Source organism: Ursus maritimus, unplaced genomic scaffold, assembly GCF_017311325.1.
Source record: "Ursus maritimus isolate PB19 unplaced genomic scaffold, ASM1731132v1 scaffold_6, whole genome shotgun sequence".
Classification (NCBI taxonomy): domain Eukaryota; kingdom Metazoa; phylum Chordata; class Mammalia; order Carnivora; family Ursidae; genus Ursus; species Ursus maritimus.
Genome location: NW_024426774.1, coordinates 35387011 through 35393465, shown reverse-complemented (window position 1 = coordinate 35393465; position 6455 = coordinate 35387011). Strand labels below are relative to the sequence as shown.

Sequence of the window (6455 nt, the reverse complement as noted above, 5' to 3'; positions counted from 1 at the left end):
CTCTGTCCAAAGTGATCCCATTTGGTTTAAGAGCTGGCTTTTAAAGGACGCTCAGGGATGGGCACTGTTCCATAACTCTGCTCCATGCCAATTCCATGAGGCCGTAGACGCTCCATCCTCTTTGAGAACCACCTGCTCTCTGGTGGTTCTTTGAGATGAAGGGTTTACTCTCCCTCTGCAAGTAGAGCTTTGACAGTGCCTATCCACAAGAGACCCCCAAGAGCTTCCAGACGCTTCTGATTCATGAAAGCCACCTGAACGGGCCTCGGTGTGTGCACAGAGTTGTTTTCAGTGCTTCCATCCTTGACTGTACACATCCCTGCTGGGAGGCTCTGTCCCTTGGGGCCCAGACCAGAGGCAGGATCTGAAGACTGTTACTGGATCACCTCCAATTCCTTGCAGCGCAAGAGAGTCGTTCTTGCTTCCTCTTGAACCATGGTGAGAAACTGGTTGGGGCTGCTTGGAAGTGTCACTGGTCAGCGCTCCTGGTTCCTGCCTGGATGACAGGCTCAGACTTCTGAGAACTCAGAGGGAAGCACCTAGGCTAGCAGAGGTGAGCCCTGAGTTCACGTCCCTGCTGTTGGGTGAGCCCAAGAGGGAAGTAGGACGCCACCTTCAGAAGATGCACAGTTGCTCCAGAGACAGGCTCAGATAAGGAAGAAGCAGACTTGATTTGAGCTCCTTCACCTTCACAGTCACCCTCTAGGTGAGGGGGCCCCTGACCAGAGTGAAACCTTTGTCCATCTGGCTACCTGCCACTCACAGACACAGTTGCAGGGGAGGGGGCTTGGGTTCCTCTTGGACACAGGAATCGGTGCCAGGGTGAAGGTTCCAGCCCAAAACAAACAGTACTGCAAGAGAAACAGTGGGCCAGTGGAGCTCCAGGACCGGCAAGGGCGGGTCGGCTGGAGGCACAGGAGGCTGGAGTTGGATTCGTCTCCAGGTGTTTTCACATGCAGTCCTCTGTTCAGTGAAGTGACTGTCTTCTGGGTCTCCACCCCCAGACTGGGGCCTCCCAGTACAAAGCAAGCACTGCCCCAGGACTGAGGGTGCTGGTCCTGGTTGTGGATGCTGGGATTCATGGTCCAGAAAGGAAAAAGAAGATAATTCCATAGTCAACTCGTTTCAACCACACTTCTTTTTTTCCTTTTTACATTTGCCATAGCAAAGTTGTCTCCAAGATGCTATGGGGGATATGACATGATAAAGTATATCTCCCATCCCAAACTGGCCCTGCCTCACCCCCGAACATGAGAATACAGTAGGAAAGACAAGCCGTAAGCCAACTCAAACCAAGGCTAAATCAGATGCAGACCCTCCTGGACGTTCATATATGCCTTTAAAAAATATGTAGCTTTTAAAATAAAAACCCTTGAACAACTTCGCCCATTAATATTCTGGGGCCTTTAATAGGGACTAAATTTGTTCTTTCATGAACTGGCTGGGGAACCTTTCATGACGATGCTGTCCCCAAGCCATCAGAGTCTGGTTTAAGCAATGTTCTCCAAGCCATGTTGGTGCAATTTTTTGAATGGTCTATTGCATTTTGCTTCTATTATTCTATAAAAATGAACAGGAAACAGAATGAAAGTGTTGTGTGCTTAAAATAAGAAGTTTCACCTGTGTGCATTAAAATAGAGGGGAGGCCAAGTTGAAAATCACTGGAAATACTGAAGGTTTTCATTCAATCATGCATGCATTCACTCAGTAAGTATCAATTGAGTACCTAGTATGTACAGACAACTTTTCCAGGCACAGACCAAGGTCTCTGCCATCATGGAGGTGAGAGTCTAGGGAAGGAGGCAGGAATAAATAGGATACATGAAATATAGAGTATAGACAATGAAAAGGACCAAGGATGAAAAGCAAAGCAGGGAAGGGGTGAGAAAGTCAAATCTGGGGAATGGTATACTTTTAAAAAGAAGACCTCACCCAGGACAGGATGACTTTTGAGTAAAACCTGAAGGAAGTAGGAAAATGGCATATTCTGGTTACCAGGAAGAAGAGAAATCTAGGCAGAGAGGGCGGCATGAGCAAAGGTCCTGAAGCCAGTGCCGATAGTGTGGTAGCGGCCTTCTCCCGGTGTCAGCATACGTGTCTGAGTCTGGGTTGGTTTAAGGGGAGCCAGGGAGCACTCACGACAGATGCTCATGCAGAATAGCTGGAAAATGAGCCATTCCTGAAAAGTGTGGGGGTGAACTTAACTCAGAGATGACCCACAGCCCAAACGACCTATCTGTCAAAGTGGAAAACCAATGAAATTCGTTTAGCAATGAAACGACTGAAATGATTTCTCTTTCTCTGGTGTCCTTGCTCACTGCTTATTCCCAGGGCCTCAAGTAGTGCGGGGCACATAGCTGCTGCTCAATGAGGGTTTGTTAAATGGATGTTTCGGGAGGCATGTGGGGATCTTCAGTGTGGCCGTTGTCGGTGAGTGGCCTAGGTGTTAGGTTAGAGCCTGCTCAGGGCCTGCAGTGCCTGAGAGCCACCCTTGGAGACCGTGAGCTAGTTTACCCCGTGCAGGGTGGGTGGGGGAGGTTCTCAGAGGACCGGAACATGGGGACAGCAGGGAGGCGTATTCAGCCAGCCCATCTTCAATAACTGAGTATTTCCAAAGCACTTGAAAAATAATTATTCGGTCTTGTATCTCCGGAGCATGCTCAGTACCATGGAGCCTCAGTTTACAAACTTTCCAGGCAAACTGCTGCTCTCTCTCTCTCGTCAACGTGTTAGAGAGAGGACTTGATTCCCCTTGCTGCCAAAGGTGCCCTTGCTTTCAAGTTCAAACCAGAAAGAAGAAGTGTGGTTGTTCTTCAAGCTGATCCGTGCAGAATAACCACACATGCCAGCCCGGGTGTTGGTTTCTAATTGAATGTGACTTTCTTCGTTAACGCCTGTCCTTGCCCCCAGCAGCAAACTGACAAGCAGGACTTGCCTTTGTGAGCTGAAATGATGTAGCTGATAACCAGCAGCTTGTATTAATTTTTCCTGATAATCTCACAGCACTTTTAATGAGATCGGTGGCAAACGCTCTGTTTCTGGGGCAAATTAATTTGTCCTTGCAAAAGAGAGTGTCAGCGATTTTTATTTCCTTTGTGTCTGACATCGAACGGGTTGTGTTTTCAATGGCAATTGATACCACCTAGTATTTCGGCCCGCACTGCGGGAAGGACGAGATTTTGCCAAGAGCAATAAAATCAGCATAACCACAATTAAATGTCAGATGATGGAAGTTTGGAAAATGGTCTGCTGATGTTTTCTCCCTTCGCTGTCCATGTCGAAGTAGGTAGGGCCAGAGAGGTGAGCAAGGGAGCCAGCCGGCCGCTCAGCCTCCAGGCAGCCTGGTCGTGAGGAGCAACGTGGCTGCTGTGAAATGGGACCTTCTGTCTCTTTTGGGCTTTAGCCCTTGCATCCTGTGTTGTGGTGACCTGCCCTCACACCCTCCGTATTGCTGAGGCCAGGAAGGGGAAAACCGCTATTGTACCCGCCTCTTCCATTTTCTCATTTCCAGGCTGTTATTGCCCCCCCAATCAAATCAAATTTTCAATCAGAATTGGAAGGGTTTGGCCACACTATCAGTCACTATTGCCACTATTGCCATTCTTTGCAGAGGACGGAGTTTTGAACGGGGCAGGTCATGGAGTAACATTGAGATTTAACCACCTCTTAAGCTGGACAGAAGTCGGCCAGGGTGCTCAATTCACAAAAGCAGTTTTATCAGTTTATCTGAACACTCCTAAAATTTTAAGGGGGGGGCGTGTTCTGCTGTGAAGGTCCCATTCCCGAAGGGAAAGACATGCTGATAACTTCTTTGATGAGCAGTGGGGTCCTGGAGGCTCTGAAAGACCTGCAAGGCTGAGTGGGGTCTTTCCACGGGCACCAACATAAAGAGCAGGTGCCTTTGGCAGATCCCACTCCAGCCTCTCTTTAATTTCAAGGAACCAGTCAAAGATAAGAGAGGCCGCTCCTCTGTCCTGGTAGGGGTTGACCCTGCTGGTCTGGCTGGCGGTGGAGTAGGCCACCAAACCCAGCAACAGACAGTGATATCCCGTGTCCATGACACCACCTAAGAGGGGCCATGGACCAACCCTCCTCCCTTCTAACTTAGGACTGACAGCTCAGAATGGCCAGTGGGTGACAGATACCCAGAGGTGAGCATCTCCCTGGAGCTGAGATCAGAGTCTTATTGTTCCTAACTTGAAGTTAAAAGAAGCAAATCATACAAGTAAATTATTATGAGGCAGAATGGCTCATAACCCACTATAAGTAAACAAAAGCTGGGTATGAGAAGATGTTTTCAACACGGGCCCGGACCGTAGAGCCCTACAGTGCTTTGTGGCCCCCACGTGGGCACGACCCTAGCCTAGCAGCTGGCACATCCCAGGCTGATGTGCCTATGCGCTGGATACAGTCATGAGTAATTTTGGCTCCAAACAAGGTTTTCCAGTTCAAAAATCATGTTCAAAACTAATGCGTGGGACAATGTTTTGGGTCATGAGTCTTACACAGGAGCTTGGTTAGAGCAATATGGGGGGAAGCATGGGTCCTCTCAGATGTCCGTAGGCCATGTGGATGTATAATTAAGTTAGTCTTTTTATCTGGACGGGAATATAGACAAACTACAAATTTTCAGAGGAGCCTAACCGCTCTGTTTCAAGCAAGCCAGAATTCAGATGCAGCCAGAAGCCGCGTTCAGTTCGTGGGCGCTTGCCTCTCAGGCTGCCCCAATTTTTGTAATAGGGAAACCCTGATACCCTCGGCCTGACCCTTTCGCTCAGGCAGTGTGTCTTCTGTCTTAATGTGAACCTGCCACGACCACTGATGATAACATTTACAGCTTGCAATAAAAATGGATTTGGGGTGCTATTAATGGAAAGAAATACCATCTTGTTGTTTTTACCTAAGGTGATCAGGTTACTTCACAATTTTATTTACCTTCATCTTCAGAAGAACGATAAATAAACTGCTTCCCCTGCTCAGCGGCTTGGCCACCTGAAAAACCCAGTTTCTGAAGTCAGTTCCCAGTGGGAGAAATGGTGCTTTACCACATCTACCTTAATCAGTCTCTGATGTTCTGGTTCTGACTCAGAATGCCACACGGTGCATGTAGCAGGTACCGCGTAAATGCCAGGGTCGCTCATACCACGTGGACACTGAACTTCTCTTCTGGGCACATGGAGTCACAGCTGAAGGACGCTGCTCTGAAATGACAACAGTGCTCAGAGGCAGAGAGTAAAGCTGGAGACTGCGTAAGAACGGCATCACTTAAACAATGCCCCAGGGTCTGCATGTGGTGGTTAGGTCAGGTTCTTTTTGGAGTGTCCCCAGCTTCACCCAAGCAAATCAGATGCGTTCACAGACGCATCAATATAAATGCATTTAATATAATACATACTAGTAAATATGTACAAATAGATATAATGAATATAACATAGCTAACAAGTATACATGTCTTATATACATATATTTATTGCAAATGTATATTTGTAATATAAATACCAGGAATATGTTGTCAAATGAATGAGGAACTCCTTCCTTAAAACAGTCAGTGTTGGGGCGCCTGGGTGGCTCAGTCGGTTAAACGTCTGCCTTCGGCTCAGGTCATGATCCCAGGGTCCTGGGATTGAGTCCCATGTTGGGCTCCCTGCTCAGAGGGGAGCCTGCTTTTCCTTCTGCTGCCAGTCCCCCTGCTTGTGCGCTCTCCCTCTCTCTCTGTCAAATAAATAAATAAAATCTTTAAAAAAAAAACAAAAAAAACCACAAAAAAGCAGTTGATGTATCTTACATCGCTGCCACAATTCATTCATCTCCAGTGAGCCTTCCCTCTCTATGTATGTAATCAATACTTATGGAAACCTGATTTTTATTTCACCTCATAAAAATGGAAAAATTGTTTCCTCATATTTTGGCTATCCTAAATTTAAAATAGGACAGTATTGACATTAAAAAATAGAACAATATTATAATTTTAAGGCTTACTTTCCAAATTTCTGGTTTCTTATTTAAAAACAGAAAAAATTTATGGCCAAGACTACCAAATTAATATTCAACATACATTTAAACATAAGATTAATATTTAAATTAATGTTACTAAAAATCAGTTCCAGATGGTTGGAAGGTTTACATGTGGAAGGTATAATGATTCCACTTTTAGAAGAAAATATATTCTGTATCTTCAGAAGAAAATATAGAATATATCACGGTATTGGCAAAGGCAAAATTTTCTTAATGAGAATACCAAAAGCACCACGAAAGAAGAAAATGTATAAAATAACGGCATCGGTGTAACGTTGGGTACAGAAATTCATTCTCTTTACCTGGGTGAAAAAGAAGGTTAAAAGAATCAGGAAGAACCAGAGGGGGTGTGTGAGCCATTTCCCTTATCTTCAAAAGCTGGGCATCAGAGGAGAGTGTTAATTTGCAAACAGGTAAAAACTTTTTAAGGGCAGAAAGGT

At 46.1% G+C, this 6455-nt stretch overlaps 1 long non-coding RNA gene across 1 annotated transcript in view; it reads right to left on the bottom strand.

Moving 5' to 3' along the window:
- Nucleotides 1–5667: 5667 nt before the first annotated feature.
- Nucleotides 5668–6455, bottom strand: part of LOC103671512 — a 35237-nt gene continuing 34449 nt past the window's right edge. Inside the window, exon 3 of the long non-coding RNA XR_570931.2 lies at nt 5668–5712. This is a non-coding gene — a long non-coding RNA (uncharacterized LOC103671512). The remainder of the gene's footprint in view (nt 5713–6455) is intronic.